The sequence below is a fragment of the Tursiops truncatus genome, chromosome 3 (assembly GCF_011762595.2).
Source record: "Tursiops truncatus isolate mTurTru1 chromosome 3, mTurTru1.mat.Y, whole genome shotgun sequence".
NCBI classification, from domain to species: Eukaryota; Metazoa; Chordata; class Mammalia; order Artiodactyla; family Delphinidae; genus Tursiops; species Tursiops truncatus.
In genome coordinates, this window is record NC_047036.1 from 74,218,804 (window position 1) to 74,241,189 (window position 22,386).

General features: G+C 38.1%; 1 long non-coding RNA gene and 1 pseudogene across 1 annotated transcript in view; one reads left to right on the forward strand and one right to left on the reverse strand.

Annotated features, from left to right (window-relative positions):
* Positions 1 to 22,386, reverse strand: part of LOC109549090 (uncharacterized) — a 677,834-nt gene that overhangs the window by 324,994 nt on the left and 330,454 nt on the right. The gene's annotated exons all lie outside the window — the stretch shown is intronic.
* Positions 3,349 to 4,229, forward strand: LOC101331992 (ubiquitin carboxyl-terminal hydrolase isozyme L3-like; annotated as a pseudogene).

Sequence of the window (22,386 nt, forward strand, 5' to 3'; positions counted from 1 at the left end):
TTGTATGTTTCAGGGTAAGTAAAAATGAAAGCATCAAGTGGCTCAGAGAAATCAGGACTGGGAGGGTGATGCTTGGGGGGTGGATAACTGTAGATGTACTAAAAGATACAGTAGTATATCACTCTCCAAATTTCCTTTTTAGGATGTATCTATTTGGGGATTTCATAAAGATACATTTATACTTTTGTTCACCTAATTTTAATGAGAACACCCTAATCTGAAAAACAAATACTATTTTAATATAATGTGAGTCATATGCAAATAATCACATTGTGGTTTATGGGTAAGTGAAATATACTAACCTACCGTCAGGCAGACAATTAAACAACTATGTTTGTTTAACTGAACCTTTGAACCTTTCCCAACAAGTGTGGATTTTTTTTCTCTTGACTTTGCCTCTAGAAGGTGAGGGTGAACAAATCATTTCCACTGTCTCTCCTGTCTGCTCCATGGCCATGGGAGTGAAGGAATCTATCTTAGTTTTCCTCCTCCTCTCCTGTTGCCTATCAGGATCCTTCCCAAGCTTCACTTTTCCCTGTCCTTTAAAGAAATCTTCAGGGAGCAAGTGGATGCCACTAACCACACAGTGAGTCCAGAGAAGGCCATGACTTCTTATTCTCACACTGGTTGTTGTCATGGCCAAATGGCAAAATGACACATAGAGTAAGAGTGAGATGACAACCAGATCACATCCATATCTGAAACGTAAGGGAGATGAAATAACTGAAGTGCTAAGACACGTGGCCATACTTACTTTGGATTTCCCCAAAGGGTACAGTCTCTAAAATCTATCCCTGATTTCATCCCTTCTGTGATGACACAGAGATTCTGTCATGTATTTTTATTTTCTGTTTTTATCTTTTTCTGACCATCATCACCTCTGTCCTCTCCAACTCAACTCCTCAGGATCTGGAAAGACCCCAGGTTTGCTTGGGCAAAAAACTTTCTACGCAGAGGTCCCCGCCTATGGAGTCACTAGTGATTTCAAGATCTAAAACATGATTATTATTTTCTTGTTTTATTTCCTTGTACTCTTCCATTCTTCCTTAATCATCATAGAACCATTTGCAGATTATCGCTCATTTAAGAGCCACCTAGCTCCATAACTTAGCAAATCAAGGAGTTGCTCACCAAATGACCAGCAAAGAGACAATCTGGTAGAACAGTAATATAAGGAATGAGTGTCTTTCCACTAGAATCTGCCCAGTTCTGGTCATCAGTACATTATATTGTACAAGGGGGGAAGCTATTCTTTATTGGAGTTGCAATTAGCTCTTCTATCCAGAATGTAGTCACACTTTAATTTTAATTGTTTGTTTTAAATGTGTTCTGCTTGACTCCTTTGACTAAAAATATACACCATCAAACCAAACAGGTGTTTTAGTGAGAAAGGTATTTACAGAACAATGCAGGTGAGGTATTCCCAGATTGATTGGATGCAGTTTTAATGACACAATCATCCACAAGTGTGGCTAACCCCTACCACATTCCAATGACTTATGTATCAACACCACAGAGTATAGGAAGATTCTCCCCCATTTAAAATAATTTGCAGTGACTATTTGAAATCACTAAGAAGAAGGAAAAGGAGGAGGTGGAGAGAAAAAAGAGGGAGGAGAAGAAGAAGAGAACTACTCCAATGAAAAATAATAAAATCACAGGAATACATTCTAATGATGCTACACTCTGCATCAGTTATATTTAGTCCCTTCTACCTCCAACTCACAACCCTCCTTTGGTGTTACCATGTTTAATAGACTTTTCAGTAAGTTCCAAAGAATCCATTAGGTATTAAAATTCCAGAAACATTATTTGCTGGAGACCAAGTGTACACAGATAATATGTTCAGCATCTGAATGTTACAGAAAACTTCTCCAAAATGGCCCATATGTTCTTGGAGAAAAAGCAGCAGTCCTGACAGTGAACCATGAAATATTCTGGAGGCAAATGGCAGAGTGCCAGTGTCTTAAGGGACGGCATTTTCCACTTTAAATAACAGACAAAATAATGCTTTAAAATGTTCTTGGTGATGCATGATTCAGTAAACCCTTCAAGGCGTTTTAAGAAAAACCTTTTCTTCTTAAGACTGATGTTGGAAAGAATCAGACAAAAATTAAGAATTGCTCTGCCAGGCAGCATAAAGAATCAATGGGGGTCTTTCTGAAATTCAGGAAATTCAATGAATCGATAGATTGTTAGGAACCAGGCCACACATGCTGAAAGTGATTCTTTATAAGGACTAGATACAGAGATAACACAAGGCTCTTCAGAAAACCCTGAGCACAAGCATGCATTAAAAGAAGCTAAATTGTGTACTAGCAGGAAATGAAAACAGCTTATTTTTTAACAGGCATCTGCAAATGGGGACATTTGGCAAGGGTAAACCAATGCTTAATTGAAAGATAAGCAATTTACAGGTAAACATCAAAATGTATTTTTTCATTTCTCATTTGATTTTTGTCATTTCTAGTTCACTTACCCTGTCTCTAAAAATGGCAAAATCTCTGTCATTAAATAATTTGGATTTAATTGACATTCCCCAAGGCAAGCAAGCTGGAAGTATAATAATTCCTTTGAAAGCAAACACTCTTTGATGACTACAAGCATCAAGTATGATCAGAGAATTCTTATTGGTCACTTTACAAGGGTCTATCCATCTTTATGTGGCCTATGACACCAAAATTAAAATGTATAAAGTGGTTCCTTAAAAATTATAGTCAGTGGGGCAGCTGGGTACCTAAAAAAGATTCTTTTCATTATTATGGAAGAAACACTAGACTAAACCACTTACTCTATCCATGGTTTTATTTTAAATAATTTAATTTACCATTAAGACATGAAATTTACCCAAGTGAAATCATCACAATTTCTTATGTTTTCTTTCAAAAAAGAAAAGTTTTTTTAAAAGGGAAGTGAAAGAAACCAAGGAAACTTTTAAAAATTTCATAAGCAAATTGAAAAATTAATTATAATAAGAAATTGATCTTAAATTTAGAGTTATTACTACTAAGTTTTCAGTTTACTGGCATTATCATAGTGTTCATTCATTGACAATTAAGCCAGGATCAGAAAACATATAGGTTTTGAATCCATTAGATAATAATACTGTAGACTATGATTTCTCCTTGTGGTGGGATTTTAACTGTGTCTAAATAATCTGGGGGAAAAGACTCTCTTAAAGTATTTAGGACACATAAAATTTAAAATCTAACACTTGCAGTAAAATTAAGTATTAGTTAAGGTAATAATGGGACAATTACACAAAAAATGTTGCACTTTCTATAGCGGATGCTGGCACAGGAACAAGATCAATGCATGTTCTCCATTCATTTGAACATTTAAAATATGTCTAGAGAGCTGGAGAGGGGCCAGGCAGAGCGGCCATGGAGGGTCAACGCTGGCTGCCGCTGGAGGCCAATCCCGAGGTCACCAACCAGTTTCTCAAACAATTAGGTCTACATCCTAACTGGCAGTTTGTTGATGTATATGGAATGGATGCTGAACTCCTTAGCATGGTACCAAGACCTGTGTGTGCAGTGTTGCTTCTCTTCCCTATTACAGAAAAGTATGAAGTATTCAGAACAGAAGAAGAGGAAAAAATAAAATCTCAGGGACAACATATTACATCATCAGTATATTTCATGAGGTGAACGATCAGCAGGGCCTGTGGAACAACTGGACTGATCCATGCTATTGCCAACAATAAAGACAAGATGCACTTTGAATCTGGATCGACCTTGAAAAAATTCCTGGAGGAGTCTGCATCACTGAGCCCTGAAGAACGAGCCATATACCTGGGGAACTATGACTCCATTCGAGTTACTCATGAGACCAGTGACCATGAAGGTCAGACTGAGGCACAAAATATAGATGAAAAAGTAGATCTTCGTTTTATTGCATTAGTTCATGTAGATGGGCATCTCTATGAATTAGATGGATGGCAACCATTTCCAATTAACCATGGGGAAACTAGTGATGAAACTTTATTAGAGGATGCCATAGAAGTTTTCAAGAAGTTTATGGAATGTGACCCTGATGAACGGAGATTCAATGCCATTGCTATTTCTGCAGCATAGCTTGTCCAGAATGGAAACACCAAATACTGTATTATTTGCAACAAAGTTAAATTTCTTCTGTCATACACTAATTCAAAAATTTTGATATTTTTCATTAACTTGACTGAACTTTATGTGAACTAAAAAATAAATAAATTATGTAGCACCCAGTGGGTGATCAATTTAGAATGTCTGAATTATATCTCTATAAATAATTACATTTGAAATATATTACAAAATCCATGAGCCCATATGAGGCAGAAATGAAGACTTAGAACAATGGGTAGAGAAGAAGTAGTTACATATTTGTCTATTGTATAATCAGTGCATATGATGATTCTTCTTAGTATCCAGGCTCTATCTCTTCCTGTTCAGGTTCAAGAACAATCTCTTGATGTTATTTATTGTCTAATGTGTCATTTCCTAACTAATGTCATATCTCACAATACATGAAAAAGATAGCAGTGTCATTACGATTCATAAAGCCATAGCTCTTCAGAATGCATTTGTATTGAAATAATATAGATCTTCTTGCTACTCCAGTTCCCTAATACCGTTTATTTAGTTACATCATTACTCATGACACTGCTCCACCCAATGGCTTCATTGTGCCATCAAAGGTAATAACTGCTTCACTGATGAGAACTACAAATAAATGTAAATCTTACCCAAAGTAGGCAGGAAAGTGTGAGTTATTATTTTCTGTTATTTCAATTTTATCAAACAGAATTTTATAAACATAGAATAACATATCTTCTTAATATGTCTTCCCTTGAAATCTTTAGCTAAAGTCACTGCATTCCTAGAATTTAATACCTTTCAATGTTGACCACATATGGCCACCAGTGAGGAAGATTGCTGAGGGTCCCATGAGCTGAGCAAGAACAGTCCTATTCACACAAGGAATGTCCATCCATTTTCAGCAAGGCTTAAGACTACCCAGGAGAGTATGCCTCCACATCAATCACAGGCAAGAGAAAACTTGATCAGAAGGGCTGATGCGGGCTTCCCTGGTAGCACAGTGGTTGAGGGTCCGCCTGCCGACGCAGGGGACGCGGGTTCGTGTCCCGGTCCGGGAAGATCCCACGTGCTGCGGAGCGGCTGGGCCCGTGAGCCATGGCCACTGAGCCTGCGCGTCCGGAGCCTGTGCTCTGCAACGGGAGAGCCCACAACAGTGAGAGGCGCACAAAAAAAAAAAAAAAAAGAAAAGAAGGGCTGATGGGCATCAAGGAGCAACATCCTGGAAAGCCCTCCAAGGAGACAGGCACAGCCTTTGCCAGAGATCTGCCTGACATGCAGTGCAAAGCCTGTGGAAGGAGTAGGGAAACTGTCCTAGGTTACAACTGGGGGCAGGAGTGGGGTGGGGATGGGCACAAAGTAAAGATCAGAGAAGCCATATGACCTGGACACAGAGAGCTGAGAACTGTCCCTGTGGCCCAAGGGTTAGAGGCGGACTATCAGTAGCCTAGGGCCCTAATCTCCACCTGTGTTCAAAGTGAGTGAGATTCACCTGAAATCAACATGTCAGCACTATTCTGGAAGCTTAATCTCATGTGACCCCGTGAAAGAAATGCTTTGGTCTGAACTCAGGTGCCTGACCTGGATGGCCCTCTTGGACCCTGTAGGTCCTAGCCCCCAGAAGGAATCTTTAAAAATTTAGTGGAAGGCGTTCCAAAGTGCAGAGCTCCCTAAGATACAGTGCAGAGCTCCCTAAGATACAGGCCAGAAGCAGGGTTCCTGCTTGCTGGTATTGTGTTTTCCTCAAGTTTCTGAAAAGCCCTTAGATACAAACCCTGTCTTCCTATAGCAGCAACACATGTCCCTTTCCATATTACCAGTAATTTCATGTTCAAGTGTATTGCCAGAGAGTAGGCCACCCAATAATATCAGAATACCCTTGCAGGAAAGGATCTTGTCTTGCATTTTTGCTCTGCTCTCTAAAACCTGGCCCAGGGCTGGTCACATAAAAGTCAACAAATACTTCTCGGTTCATAATAGCTAGTTACCAAATACAGTTAACAGGTAAACAATAAAACTGTTAAACAAGAGAAGTCAAGAGTCATTAATACTGTAAAGGTAACTGTTACTGGAAAAAAATTCATAGTAAGTTGTTCTTCATCATTAAGACTTCAACCTAAAGAAAACAGTGCCGTACACCAATTCTTCGGCCAGAGTGAAAGGGCCGGGTGGATATTCCATTTACTGAAATTACTCACCACACTGAGTCCTCAATACTGTTTCTCTTCCCTTTTTTCATTTTCATTATGAGAAAATACATGTCTTCTTTCTTTTCACTAAAATAAGTTTAGTACATCATTTTATGTCAAAGTTAATAATGACCTTTCTCTATGACTAACCCTCAACCTACAGTGACCTGTTACCTAGAATGAATGAAGTACCATTTTTTTATACATGGTCTATACCACATTATACGTATGTGTACAAGTATACGAATCTGCAAGAGCATTGTGCATACATATGTATACTGTATATTACTTAGATACATATATATACATGTCTCATCTCCACAGGAAAATTATATCCTTTATGCCAATGAGCATATTTCTTATAGAGCATGAAGCACTTTCCCAGACAGAGAAGGAAGCTGAGAAAAGTTTCTTATGTTTGATTAAAGTTTGATCCCACCGTTGGATGTCTACCCTTTGAAACTTTTTGAGAACCTTGATGCTCATTAAAATATAAATGAGATTTAAGAGTGATAGGCATCAGTAATTAAGAAATATCACATTTAGGGCTTCCCTGGTGGCGCAGTGGTTGAGAATCTGCCTGCCAATGCAGGGGACACGGGTTCGAGCCCTGGTCCAGGAAGATCCCACATGCCGCAGAGCAATTAAGCCCGTGAGCCACAACTACTGAGCCTGCGCGTCCGGAGCCTGTGCTCTGCAACGAGAGGCCGCGATAGTGAGAGGCCCGCGCACCGCGATGAAGAGTGGCCCCCGCTCGCCGCAACTAGAGAAAAGCCCTTGCACGGAAACGAAGACCCAACACAGCCAAAAATAAATAAATAAATAAATAAGCTTTCATTAAAAAGAAAAGAAATATCACATTTAAACAATTCTGTGGTAATAAAGGTAGCAGGTAAAAAAGTTAAATTAGTGTGGATTTCCCAGGGGATAGATGTACAAGTCCAGGTGATATACCTGCTTCCCAACAGTTCTTTCCCAATACAAACCAAAATCATCACCAGTCATCACCAGTATCTACCACTGCTACTAGCAGTACAACCAGACACGCTAGGTTATTAAGTTCTTGGGAACTGAAGCCATACATTATTCATAATTCTATCCTCAAGTAAATAGGACATAGTAGTACTCAATAAATATTTATTGAGGGGATAAATGAAAATCAACACTGATTTGCCTTCTTAAACTGATCCAGTCATATCTGGGTCAACATGTGAAAGCTAATAATATAATTTCCTTTCTTTCACAGATTTTACCAGAAGTTGCATAGCAATAATAATTACCTTGCCAAAGTTGTGAACATTATACAGGAACCATGTTCCATGGTTACTAGGCTACACAGCTCACTTTGCTCATTCTTCTCAAGGGAAACTAAGCAAGAAGATACAGGTGGCTTTTCTTTTCAATCATCACTGTGAGCAAAAAAACCCCAATACAGTCATGTGTCATCTTCATTTATGAAGCCAAAACAGGAACAGATGATCTTATTATTTAGGAAAAAAGAGAGAGAGAGAGAGATGAACATGGCACACTGGAAAATGTGTGGGTGAGGAGAAAAAAAGTCAAGTGCAAAATTTATAGTTTGTGGTAAAACATTAAGTGGCAATGAAAAGTCCTCAGCATTTTATCAGTAAGGGCTTAGAAAATGGCTGCAAGATAGTCCAGATAATAAGAAATTGTCATATGCTTTTAAAATTTAGATTGTCTTTTGAAATCTGATAACGTATATCATCCTCAAGATTAAGCCACATAAACTTGTGGAATATCGAATACTAGGGCTTACAAGCATGTTCTGATTATACTAAAATTGAGTTATTGAAATTAAAAGAGATTTTTAGTCCTATTTCCAGTTCAAAACAAGATAATCTTCCATAGCATCACCATCAGGTGGATTCTGGAAGATAATTATTTTGCACGCTCAGTTGAGGTTCTTGATGCTATCGCAGGAGGTTACTACAGGTTTTAGAGCAGAAGAGAGCCAAGATACATAAACTTTATTGTTATTGTTGCCCATTTGACAAGATAGTGTCCCAAATGAATGGACATTGTCCATTCATATGGAAAACAAAAGCCTGTTTATCAGCTGGTTAATTGCGCTCCAACATGAAATAAGATTCCCATCAGTGAAGCTTCCTCACATTTGTATTTCTCACCTAAATTATAAACTATCTGTGAACAGAACCATTTTCAGCAACCAAGTGTTTATCATAATGAAGCACATCTGCCACAGATGACTGCTGACCTTTCAACTTTTGTCAGCACTCTGGCAGCTTGCATACTCATAGGAAAGGGGGATGGATGTGTGTTTCCTGGCACTGTCATCTTCCTTTATTTGTGTGGCTTAACTCTGAAATGAGGAAATAACTAAGTAAAGCCAGAACACTGAAAATATTCCTTACACAAAATGAGTCTGGTGAATGCATTTATTTCCCATCAAATTTTCTGGACTTGGGAAAGGCTGAGTTTTTTGTTTTTGTTAACTCATTTTACTATTTTCTTTTCAAACTTAGCAGCTGGAAAGAATTATTCATTGTATATATAATTTTTAAAAAGTGGTTACTAACAATTAATTCAGCCTGTTTTATATCTGTTAGGTCACCCAGGAACCCCCATAGACTCTTATTTTACCGATGGGAGGAGATTTAAATACAGGGCTTCATCTTTCGTCTGTGGAGTTTTTTGACAAGCTAGATGATCAGTCAAGAGCAAATTGAAAAAAGGCAAAAGTAGATCCCCCCTGCACAAATAGAGTAGAGAATCTTAACTCTGATAATAAATCATTACTAAACATAATCATAATTTATGGAATACCTTTAACAGGTACTGCACTAAGATCGGTATTATATACAATCTCCATTGACATATCCAGGTTGTGCACAACCTCAGCGCACACACAATGCAAGTCTCACAAGGTAGCCTTCTGGATGGGTGCCGCTTACATGGTTTTGACTCATGTGAGCAACAGAGTAATGACTGCATTCATGAATATGTGTAGCCCTGTCACACAATTTCAATAAATATTCTCTCTCTCCATGCCCCCTTTCCTTCCTAGCAGCACATGTCTGGCCATATACTTGTCCAAGTCACTAGTGGGTCCTTTTTACAGATGAAATAGTGTAAAGTCTATTCCCTGTACTTCAGGAGCTAATCATCTCATTTAATTCAGTAAATGGATGGCCTTGCCTTTCATGTTCTTCCTAGTGACCCCCCCACCAATTTCCTTTTTGGAAATCCCCTCTTTCTCCTGGTGTGTGAATTTCTAGCCTGGTCCTTCCCTTCTAGAAAGGTGGGGGGGGGGGGCAAATTATTCTTTTTTCTAGACCATTAGCAGAGTAGGAAGTTCTATCTATGGCCTAAATATGACAATTCGATCTGTCACCATGATGGTATTCTGACCACTCTATTCCACCTGTTGGAAACTTACTGTGCTATTACTTCCTAAAACCTGTCCTTCCTGAATTTTCCTTTTTTTTTTTAACATCTTTATTGGAGTATAATTGCTTTACAATGCTGTGTTAGTTTCTGCTGTGTAACAAAGTGAATCAGCTATACATATACATATATCCCCATATCTCCTCCCTCTTGTATCTCCCTACCACCCTCCCTATCCCACCCCTCTAAGTGGTCACAAAGCACCAAGCTGATCTCCCTGTGTTATGCGGCTGCTTCCCACTAGCTATCTATTTTACATTTGGTAGTGTATATATGTCCATGCCACTCTCTCACTTTGTCCCATCTTACCCTTCCCCCTCCCTGTGTCCTCAAGTCCATTCTCTATATCTGGGTCTTTATTCCTGTCCTTCCCCTAGGCTCTTCAGAACCATTTTTTTCCCTCAGATTCCATATACATGTGTTAGCATATGGTATTTGTTTTCCTCTTTCTGACTTACTTCACTCTGTATGATGGTCTCTATGTCCATCCACCTCACTACAAATACCTCAATTTCATTTCCTTTTATGGCTGAGTAATATTGCATTGTATATATGTGCCACATCTTTATCCATTCATCTGTCGATGGACACTTAGGTTGCTTCCATGTCCTGGCTATTGTAAATAGAGCTGCAATGAACATTTTGGTACATGACTCTTTTTGAATTATGGTTTTCTCAGGGTATATGCCCAGTACTGGGATTGCTGGGTCATATGTTACTTCTATTTTTCATTTTTTAAGGAACCTCCATACTGTTCTCCATAGTGGCTGCGTCAATTTACATTCCCACCAACAGTGCAAGAGGATTTCCTTTTCTCCACACCCTCTCCAGCATTTATTGTTTGTAGATTTTTTGATGATGGCCATTCTGACCAGTGTGAGGTGATACTTCATTGTAGTTTTTTTTTTGTTTTTTTTTTTTTGTGGTACGCGGGCCTCTCACTGTTGTGGCCTCTCCCGTTGCGGAGCACGGGCTCCGGAAGCGCAGGCTCAGCGGCCATGGCTCACGGGCCCAGCCGCTCCGCAGAATGTGGGATCTTCCCGGACCGGGGCACGAACCCATGTCCCCTGCATCGGCAGGCAGACTCTCAACCACTGCGCCACCAGGGAAGCCCCACTGTAGTTTTGATTTGCATTTTTCTAATGATTAATGATGTTGAGCATCCTTTCGTGAATTTGTTGGCAATCTGTGTAATCTTCTTTGGAAAAATGTCTACTTAGGGCTTCTGCCCATTTTGGATTGGGTTGTTTGTGCTTTTTTGATATTGACCAGCATGAGCTGCTTGTATATTTTGGAGATTAATCCTTTATCAGTTGCTTCATTTGCAAATATTTTCTCCCATTCTGAGGATTGTCTTTTGGTCTTGTTTATGGTTTCCTTTGCTGTGCAAAAGCTTTTAAGTTTCATTCGGTCCCATTTGTTTATTTTTCTTTTTATATCCATTTCTCTAGGAGGTGGGTCAAAAAGGATCTTGCTGTGATTTATGTCATAGAGTGTTCTGCGTCTGTTTTCCTTAAGAGTTTTATAGTGTCTGGCCTTACTTTTAGGTCTTTAATCCAGTTTGAGTTTCTTCTTGTGTATGGTGTTAGGGAATGTTCTAATTTCATTCTTTTACATGTAGCTGTCCAGTTTTCCCAGCACCAATGACTGAAGAGGCTGTCTTTTCTCCAGTGTATATTCTTGCCTCCTTTATCAAAGATTAAGTGACCATGTGTGCATGGGTTTATCTCTGGACTTTCTATCCTGTTCCATTGATCTATATTTCTGTTTTTGTGCCAGTACCATACTGTCTTAATTACTGTAGCTTTGTAGTATAGTCTGAAGTCAGGGACCCTGATTCCCACAGCTCTGTTTTTCTTTCTCAAGATTGCTTTGGCTATTCAGGGTCTTTTGTGTTTCCATGCAAATTGTGCAATTTTTTGTTCTAGTTCTGTGAAAAATGCCATTGGCAGTTTGATATGGATTGCATTGAATCTGTAGATTGCTTTGGGTAGTAGAGTCATTTTCACAATGTTGATTCTTCCAATCCAAGAACATGGTTTATCTCTCCGTTTGTATCATCTTTGATTTCTTTCATTAGTGTCTTATAGTTTTCTGCATACAGGTCTTTTGTCTCCTTAGGCAGGTTTATTCCTAGTATTTTATTCTTTTTGTTGCAATGGTAAATGGGAGTGTTTCCTTAATTTCACTTTCAGATTTTTCATCATTAGTGTATAGGAATGCAAGAGATTTCTGTGTATTAATTTTGTATCCTGCTACTTTACCAAATTCATTGATCAGCTCCAGTAGTTTTCTGGTGGCATCTTTAGGATTCTCTATGTATATTATCATGTCATCTGCAAACAGTGATAGTTTTACTTCTTCTTTTATGATTTGGATTCCTTTTATTTCTTTTTCTTCCCTGATTGCTGTGGCTAAAACTTCTAAAACTATGTTGAATACTAGTGGTGAGAGTGGACAAGCTTGTCTTGTTCCTGATCTTAGAGGAAATGGTTTCAGTTTTTCACCATTGAGAATGATGTTGGCTGTTAGTTTGTTACATATGGCCTTTATTATGTTGAGGCAGGTTCCCTCAATGCCTACTTTCTGGAGAGTTTTTTTTAATCATAAATCAGTATTGAATTTTGTTGAAAGTTTTTCTGCATCTATTGAGATTATCATATGGTTTTTCTCCTTCAATTTGTTAATATGGTGTATCGCATTGATTGATTTGCATATATTGAAGAAGCCTTGCATTCCTGGGATAAACCCCACTTGATCACAGTGCATGATCCTTTTAATGTGCTGTTGGATTCTGTTTGCTAGTATTTTGTTGAGAATTTTTGCATCTATGTTCATCAGTGATATTGGCCTGTAGTTTTCTCTTTTTCTTGACATCTTTGTCTGGTTTTCGTCATCAGGGTGATGGGGGCCTCATAGAATCAGTTTGGGAGTGTTTCTCCCAAACTGAACCTCAGCTCCTAGCCCCTGCCTGCCCCGGCGGGTGAGCAGACAAGCCTCTCAGGCTGGTGAGTGCTGGTCAGTACCTATCCTCTGTGCGGGAATCTCTCCGCTTTGCCCTCTGCACCCTTGTTGCTGCACTCTCCTCCGTGGCTCCAAAGCTTCCCCCACCCCCACCCCCACCCCACACCCCCGTCTCTGCCAGTGAAGGGGCTTCCTAGTATGTGGAAACTTTTTCTCCTTCGCAGCTCCCTCCCAGAGGTGCAGGTTCCGTCCCTATTCTTTTGTCTCTGTTTTTTTCTTTTGCCCTACCCAGGTACGTGGGGGAGTGTCTTGCCTTTTGGGAAGTCTGAGGTCTTCTGCCAGCGTTCAGTAAGTGTTCTGTAGGAGTTGTTCCACTTGTAGATGTATTTTTGATGTATTTGTGGGGAGGAAGTGATCTCCACGTCTTACTCCTCTGCCATCTTGCCCTGAATCTTCTTGAATCATGGTCTGAAGCCTGGTCTGCCAGCTCCCTGTTAATTGTGTAAGCCCCCACCTGGATATTCTTCCAGTGAGTTCCCTTTTACTATTGTTAACCAGAGTTGGTGTCTGTTGCTTACAAGGAAGAACCATTACTAATATATAATGCATGTAATTATGAATGATCATTTGTAATGCAAGATAACATACACGATATTGGGAGAACAGATAAAAATCTAAATATTTAAAGAAAGGGGAAATGGTAGTAGCCTCAGTTAATCAGGAGAGGATAATAGAGAGAATGACACTTAGGGAAGAGCAGAGTTTCAGTAGGTACGGTAGGACGGTTGACAAGCTTGTAGGCAGGAAGAAGGAGCAAAATGTACTCAGGAGACAATGTATAATTAACTTCGTTGGAGCGAGGATTGCCTCTAAGTGTTCTTCCTGCCACAAACATTTGTTTAGCATCTTCTACTGTCAGGAACTGCTGGAACACAGAGGGTGTTCATGTCGGGTACCTGCCCCTGGGGAGCACAGGCCAGTCATCTCCAGTAGAGAGGGAAACTCTTACTGTGGGTTAGCAAAAATTTTTGACTACTGCCCCAAACCTATTCTGTGAGAAAAATAGTATCTTTGCCAAAGTAAATTTTTGATGTTACCAATGCATTACTTACAGGTAGAAAAAGGAAAGTAAATGCTAGATTTAAATAAATGCATTTAAAATGGTAATGAGCAGACGTTTGAAGCCTTCAAGGGTAGCGCTCCATGAAAATTGTGAGAATTTCTAGCTTCAATTGATTCTCTTTAGCACTTGGAGTAAGTGTGAAAGCATTCATAAAAAAATATATATAACCTATATGTGAAGAAAAATTTAATTTCACAATTGTGATTGCTTTATATAATTCTCTGAAAAATCATTACTCATACATTTGCTTATTTCTGACAGATGTTAGCTAGTTTTTTATCTTTTTTTTTTAATCTTTAGGGCACAGGTAAAGCAAAGATGATTTCTACAGGCCGTCTTATTGTGAACACAGTTGATATCTTCTATGTCTTGATATACTACTGGTATTTAAAATTCCATTAAGTGTAAAGAGAAACTGCTTACTTGGTAACCAAATTGAACCTTCCCACTGGAGGAACATGGGTGGCAAACAGCCGTATGTAACATAGTGGAAGCATTTGCATATGTTTAAGCATCTCATCAAGCATAAAGTACAGACTGCCCACACAGATACCTGTGCACAGTCCCAAGGGTTGCTGATCCAGAATAACTGCTCCATTTCACCTGAACTTAGAACAGTTGTCAATAGTGATGATTTCTCATCGTTGGGATTAAGCAATGACGGACATCTGGATATAACATAGTTTACTTAATCAATCTTTTACAGTTCACATTTAGGTGGATTCCATTTTAATTACCTGGATTATCTGAGTATTTATCTTGGATAAATTCCAAGCAGTAGAATTGTTAGTATATATATATATTTTCAAGGTTTTTGACCTATAAAGCATTTGTTTGTTTTTTTCTTCAGAAAAAAAAAACTGTACCAACTTATACTCAAACAGCACTGTGTAAGTCACTGCTACATAGGCTCTTGAACTTCAGTCCTGGTGCCCAGGGGGAGGAAGAACACGGGGTCGGGGGGGGGGGGTGTAGGGCAGGGTGTCAATCAAATTGTTACATGAATGTCTAATCTGAATTTCCATTCTCAGCCAGAAAAGGGATAAAATAGTTTAAGTTGCCAGGTTTTCACATCCCTCTTTCTCTGTTTCTCAGTATTTGTTATATTATTAAGATAAAACTTCTCCTTTATAAATTTTAAACTATATTAATAGAAAGTAATAAACTTTCCTAAACTATTATCACAGAATTTCACTTCCCAACATGAGATATCCTTCTGTCTTATCTATCTATGCAAAGGGAAAGTCAGGATTTGGACATTTTCTACCTATCTTCATCATCACATCTGTGTCTTTGCTCATTTCATTCTTTGTCCAGCAAGGCTCTTTCTCCTCTTGCAGACCTCTCCTCAACCTCTCTTCCTTCCATTTAGAGTACAAGCCCCACCTCTGCCACACTGCCTCCCTGGCTACTGGCTCACAGTGGTCACTCGCTCCACTCCTCAGCCCTGGCACTGCAGACGTGCAACCTAGAGGATCGCCATATTGGGTAAACTACAGTTACTAATGCATTTTGGCTGAGCAGATTCCAGAATGAAAGCATTTATCGCCTACTCTTTAAAAATGACTGTCAGCTGGGTATTTCATGCCTTCTCTTGACCACCTCATTTTTTGTCATTAGGGAAAAAAAATTAAGTCTTCATAGAAATAAATAGCTCAAAAATAATCATCTTATTTATAAAATATATGAAACTTTCTGTTATTTCATGATGATGGTGACCACATAGATTTCTATACTTTTAAGACCTTGAGTTTTTTCTTGAACCCTCACTAGGAATTGTCAAGATATGATTGATCCAAAGGTCACTATTTTTTTTTAAAAATTGGAATTCTTCAACTGTGTATTAGGAATCTTGTTAAATATAATGAAATGAAGAATTAAACATCTTCCTTTTGAAAGGCTCTAGTTGTTATTCCCAACATAATTCTTTCTACTTTCTCATCACACAGACACACAGGCACACTGACACATCATCCACAAATAAACCTTTGGTTTTAAAATAATAATTATTCTATTTTCATTACGAAAAAATGTTCATGCAAGTACTGAGTAGTCATCGTTAATCCTGGTTCATTTGAGCCCTCCTCCCCCCTGCCCCCTGCTACAAAGAGAAATCAGTTCATCAAACATGCATACGTTTAATTTCACTTTTTAAAAGTTGAAATTTGGTCTATTTCCTCTCAAATCTTTGTCTCATATCACTGTCCTATATAACTCCCATGCCCAGGAGTTTTCCTAATAACCAAAAGCAATATTAGACTAATCCTGAATTTTAAAACAATTTTATCTGTGACTTTTAAGTTTAATAGCTCTAAACTTGTCAATCTCAATCAGGACAAGAAGATTTTTAAAAAATATTCCTTTAATTAATTTATTTATGTATTTATTTATTTATTTGGCTGTGCCAGATCTTAGTTGCAGCATGCAGGATCTTTACTTGTGGCATGTGGGATCTAGTTCCCTGACCAGGGATCAAACCCGGGCCCCCTGCATTGGGAGCCAGGAGTCTTAGCCACTGGGCCACCAGGGAAGTCCCAGGACAAGAAGATTTTTAATCTTACTGTTTTCTTTCGGAGTTTTTTTTTTTTTTTTTTTTTTTTTTTGCAGTACGTGGGCCTCTCACTGTTGTGGCCTCTCCCGTTGCGGAGCACAGGCTCCGGACGCGCAGGCCCAGTGGCCATGGCTCACGGGCCCAGCCGCTCTGCGGCATGTGGGATCTTCCCGCACCAGGGCACGAACCCGTGTCCCCTGCATTGGCAGGCGGACTCTCAACCACTGCGCCACCAGGGAAGCCCTTTTCGGAGTTTTTTCATGAGGACCATCATAAAAATGTAGTAGAAATATTACTACAAATAAGGACTATATGAAAACATTTTCAAGTGTTGGATATAATCATTTCTATTTGGGCCTCTGAAATAAATACTCAAAAGTGGCAGCTTAAGTTACAGCCACTGTAAGTGAAAAACAAGAACAGAATCCAGCAATCTTGTTCACTTATCTGTGCAAAGACATATTTCATATGCAATTGAAGAAAATTCTCATCTGATCAGTTTGTTAAATATTCTACAAATTAACTTCTTGAAGACTGAGTTCAAGTCTGTATAAGGTGACTGTTTTCTCTCAAGGACTTTCAACTTCCACACTTGAAAAGCAAAACAAATTATTGTCCATATTTAATAGTGAAATAAATACACAGCATTCAGTCATGCTCATCCTTTTAAGATTTTTCTCTTCCTTTATAGCAAGCAAAAGAAAAAAGTTGTAACCAGGAAAGTAACTTCCTCGTATTTGTCTCCTTTTATGTCATTCGAGTTCTTTCCTTCCTCCTTCATTTCTCTCAGAAGATTTAGACTATGTGGTAACACCTGCTGGGGTGGTAACTGCAGTGGAGCTTTGCCTTCATGGTGCCCTGTGAGTACTTAGAGTGACACAGATCACTGTCTCTAGACTCTTGCTCGTCACCTGGTTTGAACCGTCTCCATGCCCACGTCTTCTAGGCAGGACCTAGAAGCCTGGGGCTCTGGTCAGTTTTGTCTCTTCCTCAGCCCAGTGGAACTGAGGCTAGGATCCCTGTCCTTCCACTACGGGTGGTCAGCAGACTGGAGTGCGCCAGTATCTGAGAAGAGGCCAGGCTTCTTTTAATTACCAATTACTCTATCACTTCCGTTGTTTATCTCTCTGTACCTGGAGCTCATGCAACAGACAACTTAATACACATTATTTAAATAATCATCAAAACCTTTCCTGCTTCAGCACTTCCCACCTTTCTCTGGAAAGGCCTGCACATTTATCAGCATTTATAACTCCAAGTGCCCAAAGTCAAGTTTCAGTTCCAGCAAATGGGGAGGGGGAGGTGACTTTAAAACAAACTGACCAGACATTGGAACAAAAACGACAGGAAGATTAAGGCCGTCTGTGAAGATGAAAGTGTAAAGAGATCTTGGGGGAAAATAGCTGGAGAGGAGAGTTTTAAAAATCAAACTCATCAGTTGACTCTTATTCCTTTTTTTTTTTTTTTTAACATTTTAGCAACGTGTGCAAGGAGTTTTATTTATCAAGCCAGATCTCCCATTCTGTAAATACATTTCAAAAAAAAAGTAAGAGGAAAGTAGGTTCATAACCCTTCAGTAGTTTCCCCAAAGTTATTTAGCATTTTTGTCACTAGAAAAACACTTAATAATTTGAGAACATTTTCCAGCAACAATACATTGAACTGAAAGGAAACCATTGGGTCGGTGTGGAAATGCTTAGTTGCTTCTCCTATACTGAACTTGTCTGTGCATACATAGAGAACTTATGACATATTCCCTTGTTATGTATACACTTTTTTTGTGCAACAATGCCAAAAAGTGATTACTTGGAGACTGAGAATTATGCTGACAGTCACCTGTCATTCACTGTCCTTTATTCCGACAACCTCAGGCATTCAGGCATGGATTTATGGGTTTTCCCCCCTTTTGCTTTATTTTTAAAGGGGTTGGGGGATGGGGGAGAATATCAGAGGATTCAGTCTTGAATAGACTTTTGTTTTGCTCTTTCTTTTACCTCTTGACTGTGTCAAATGCAGTGTGTCTCTCATGCAGTTTCTCTCTTTAGAGAGCCTCGGCTGGGCCAGCTAGTTAGTATTCAGAGACAAGGCAAAGAGGATAAAATTCTTCTCTCTGCTTGCTGAGACTGCAAATAAGCAATTAGACTAAAAGCAACGTATCGGAGAAAGAGGACCATTGCAGACATCATTGTTGACTGGAACCTGCCAATATAACTTTAAAATTGTAAAAACTTCCTAGCAGGGAGAAATAGTCACTTAGAGACACATAAGTTGGTTAAGACACTAAGTCAGTATTCGTTACAGACATTTCTGCTTTGTAATGTACTCTGAACTGTAAGATTTTGCATTTTATCTTGTTTACTTATTGTAATGAGAAACAAATGGGTGAAATCAGCAATGGTGATAGAAAATTCAACCTTTTATTGTATTGCATGTTATGAGAATGTTTTCTAGATGGGTATGTTACTCCCATTTTCATCTGAGCTCACTTTAAAGGACTGTACTGGAAAGCTGAAGGTTACAGACTGTTTTATGTCTGACCAAGCAATAACATATAGCTCTGCTGAATAGTTGTATGAGAGGTTTACACAATATATGCCAGCCATTTGCTGGGTATCAATGATGGTATGTGAAGTAATTCTTAAGACTCTTCTTCCTCCCTTTAACATAGACATTTTATGCTGGGTGCTAGCAGTTGATGCACTTCCTATGCAATTACTGTGCAATCACACGCAGTTACTCTGTTACTAAACCGGGATTACCTAATTCCATTTTGTGCTAGACCAATCTCCAGTGAGCCTTCAAGATTGTCCAATTGCTGGGAAGTAGCAAGTAGTCTTTCTCTTGATTTGATATATTTAATCTGTCCCTTTTCCTCTTTCCACCCCCATCCTTCCAAACCACGTTTCCCAAAAGTTTAGAAATGCTAGCCTGATGAATTTATTTTTACATATTCTAAGGCAGGAAAAAGAAAGGAATCTGGATTATTGACATTCTTTACCGGAACTACAGTAGACTAGAGTTAGCAGAAAAAACTGCTAATCATCACAGTTTTCGTGTTGGAAGCAATTTGCCTATAATTAGTAAGTTGATAAATACCAACAAAATGGGTGCTAAAACGAACAACTCTTGTGCTGAGAGACATTTGACTCTACATTACACTTTGCATTTTTATATATGCAGCATTACATTTTGTTACAAAGAACGACAACTTTAGTGGCAGCTGAAGCACTCTAATCTGTCTTCTGAAGGAAAGCAGACATACATCTTAATATAACAACTTCTTTTATAAAACATATCTGCTTTTCAAGGAGTAAGCAATGCAAGGATAAGAAAAGAAGTTGGTCTTTTATTTATTTTATATAAAGTGGTAACGAAAGATGGAAGATTTATTTTGCCAGATAATGAAATGCCATAGCATGTAACATTAAATGGTACCAGTTTCTTAGGGTATATTCTTCTTCATTGATAATATCAAATTCACATTTGTTTGTAGGTATGTTTTCTACATTTCATATGAAATGATTATTGTGTTAAATGTTTCAGTTCCATATAGAATCAAACCCATGGCCATTTTTGTCCAATTTAAACAATGAAATTAGTATGGTGTACTAAAACGTAAGACAAACGTTTAAATCAAATGAACAAGATATGGTATACTGTATCTTTGAAATCAAATATGGTTATATGTCTGAAATGTTTTAATAAAAGCTTTTAGCTTTTGCAAGGGTCTAAATCACAATAGGTGCATTACACATAATAAAGGGATATGATAGCTTTATCAGTGGTATGCTGAAATTCTGACTTTCATAGTTATCAGAAAACATAATATCACAGTAAATTTAATCTATATGATCCGATAGAACAAAAGAGACTATCCTAAGAAAGAAATTGTAAGGGTATAAATAAATTTCTTTATGTGAATGTGGCTGGGAAAAAATACATCTTTCTAGTGCTTTTTAAAATGGTAACTGGTGTTTATAGACACAATTTTAGGAGCACCCTTACCTACAGCCACTTTATAGGTAGCTTGATTAGCACATGGTTATCAGAGATCTTACAGTGCCTTCATACTAGAGACCATGTGGTCAGTGGATTGATTGGTAATTATCAAATATCTTCTAAGATAGCCTTTAAAATATATTCTTGTATCTTAATACATTTGATTAGGTTTTCTTCTCCTTTCCCTTTTATCAGTATACCTTTGGTATTCCTAGATACTGAATGAGATGGTAAAAAATGACCACCAGCAAAATAAATGCATGTTTTTCTTCCCTTCTTCCGAATATTCTATAGTGGATGGTAAAATATGTAAGCCATTTCAAAGTCATGTAAACCATCCCAAATATGTCAGGGAAAGAAGAAGAGACTGCAATTCATTAGTTGTCTGCAATGAATCAACATGAAAGAGAACATTTTCAAGGCCCAAGTAACTTTGTTTTCATTTACGGTTCATATCAATAATTTTACACCAGAAGCATCTTGCTTATTTGACATATAGTATATCTTTGATCAGTAACAGATTATTATGAAATAAAAAGGCAAAGATTTTGAGAAAGTATAAGTTGCAGTTATTTCTGAAGTAAATATTCCATCCCATTTATCATTTTTTTCTTTTTCTTCACATCAATCCTGGTTGAAACTTGGACTTCGATTCATTTGACATATGCTTTTAATGATGATTTATTTGTAAGATGGGATGAAAATTCATTTTGTACACGTAAATTTTTCATGGTATACTATTTGATGAAAAACAAAGTAATATTGTGACATTGAAATTTAATCTTGTAACTTCTTTTGAAAAGCCTTTCTCTTACTTGCTTTCCAAAATCAAGAACAATACATTCAAAGAGTCTGAGATTAAAGAGTGAAGCTATGCAACTTGGATCTGGTCAAATTTGCTGCCATTTTTTCACTAGTATTATTTAATTTATTGTCTTTTTCTTTCAACATGTAACTCCCTTTAAGAGATAGCAATATTTTGCATGTGGCATATAACCTATCTTCATGGAATATTTATTCCTTTCTAAAGCAAAATTACATATAGTGAGCTGCGAGTGTCTTTCTTTGTGCTTGGTTTATTCCCAACCTTTTTTGCCATTCAAAAACAATGCTGACACATGCATGAAATGACAAATAGCATTAGTCTAATAAAGGAGTTAAACCTAACCCAAAGCACAGTCATATATTAAATTGTTTTTAAAAATACTGACCTAAGCACCTCTATGAGATGTTATCAGTAAAATATGAAGAAGAAGAAAAAAGACATTTGGAAGTGAGATGTGCTCTCCTTTGTAGCCTGTATAATTACTGATTCACCATCATGTTTGCTTGTGATGCCTTTGTCAGATATTATTTCTTGTCTCTTTGGCAAAGGAGAGGTTTTGAAGCCTTTTTTTCCTGCATCTGGTGACTGCCGTCAAGGCTCAGACCAAGCCTCCCAACATATCCAAAAAGCTTTTGGTAAAAAAAAAAAAAAAAAAAAAAGCTTTTAAGCAGCCCCTCATATCCACTCACCAGGTCAACACATATGTTTTACCAAAAGAAAAAATTCTGACATTTCAACATCAGCTTCAAACACCAGAACTGTAACTTAGTGACAATTTTTCATTAGGACCTGGTGTTGAATAACTCTTGCCCACTCCCCTACAGAATGAAATCTAATACAACTGTTATGTCATCTTCCCTAGTAAGTGATGATTTTCTAGAATTTGATGATTTACAAGGCTTTTCTAAAAATGGTTGGCATTGCCAAGTAGAACTTCGCAACACACAGTAAGTCCATCCAGAGTAAGATGGAGGAAAAAGTTTAGTTTTCATCCATTTACTTCTTCCTGAGAAGTTAAGTGAAAAGGTCATGGTAAAGCTTTTCATATCAGCAACAAAAAACGGGAAAAGAAATCATTGTAAAACATACAGTGATAGGACTATTTTCTATGTAGATCCAACTATGTGGAGAACTAGTCAATTAGGCCTCACAGTTACTTTTAATGAGGGTTGTTGAGGAATAAGTGGAAACATCTGTTAGCCATGAACCACCACAGTGGCTACACAAGAAAA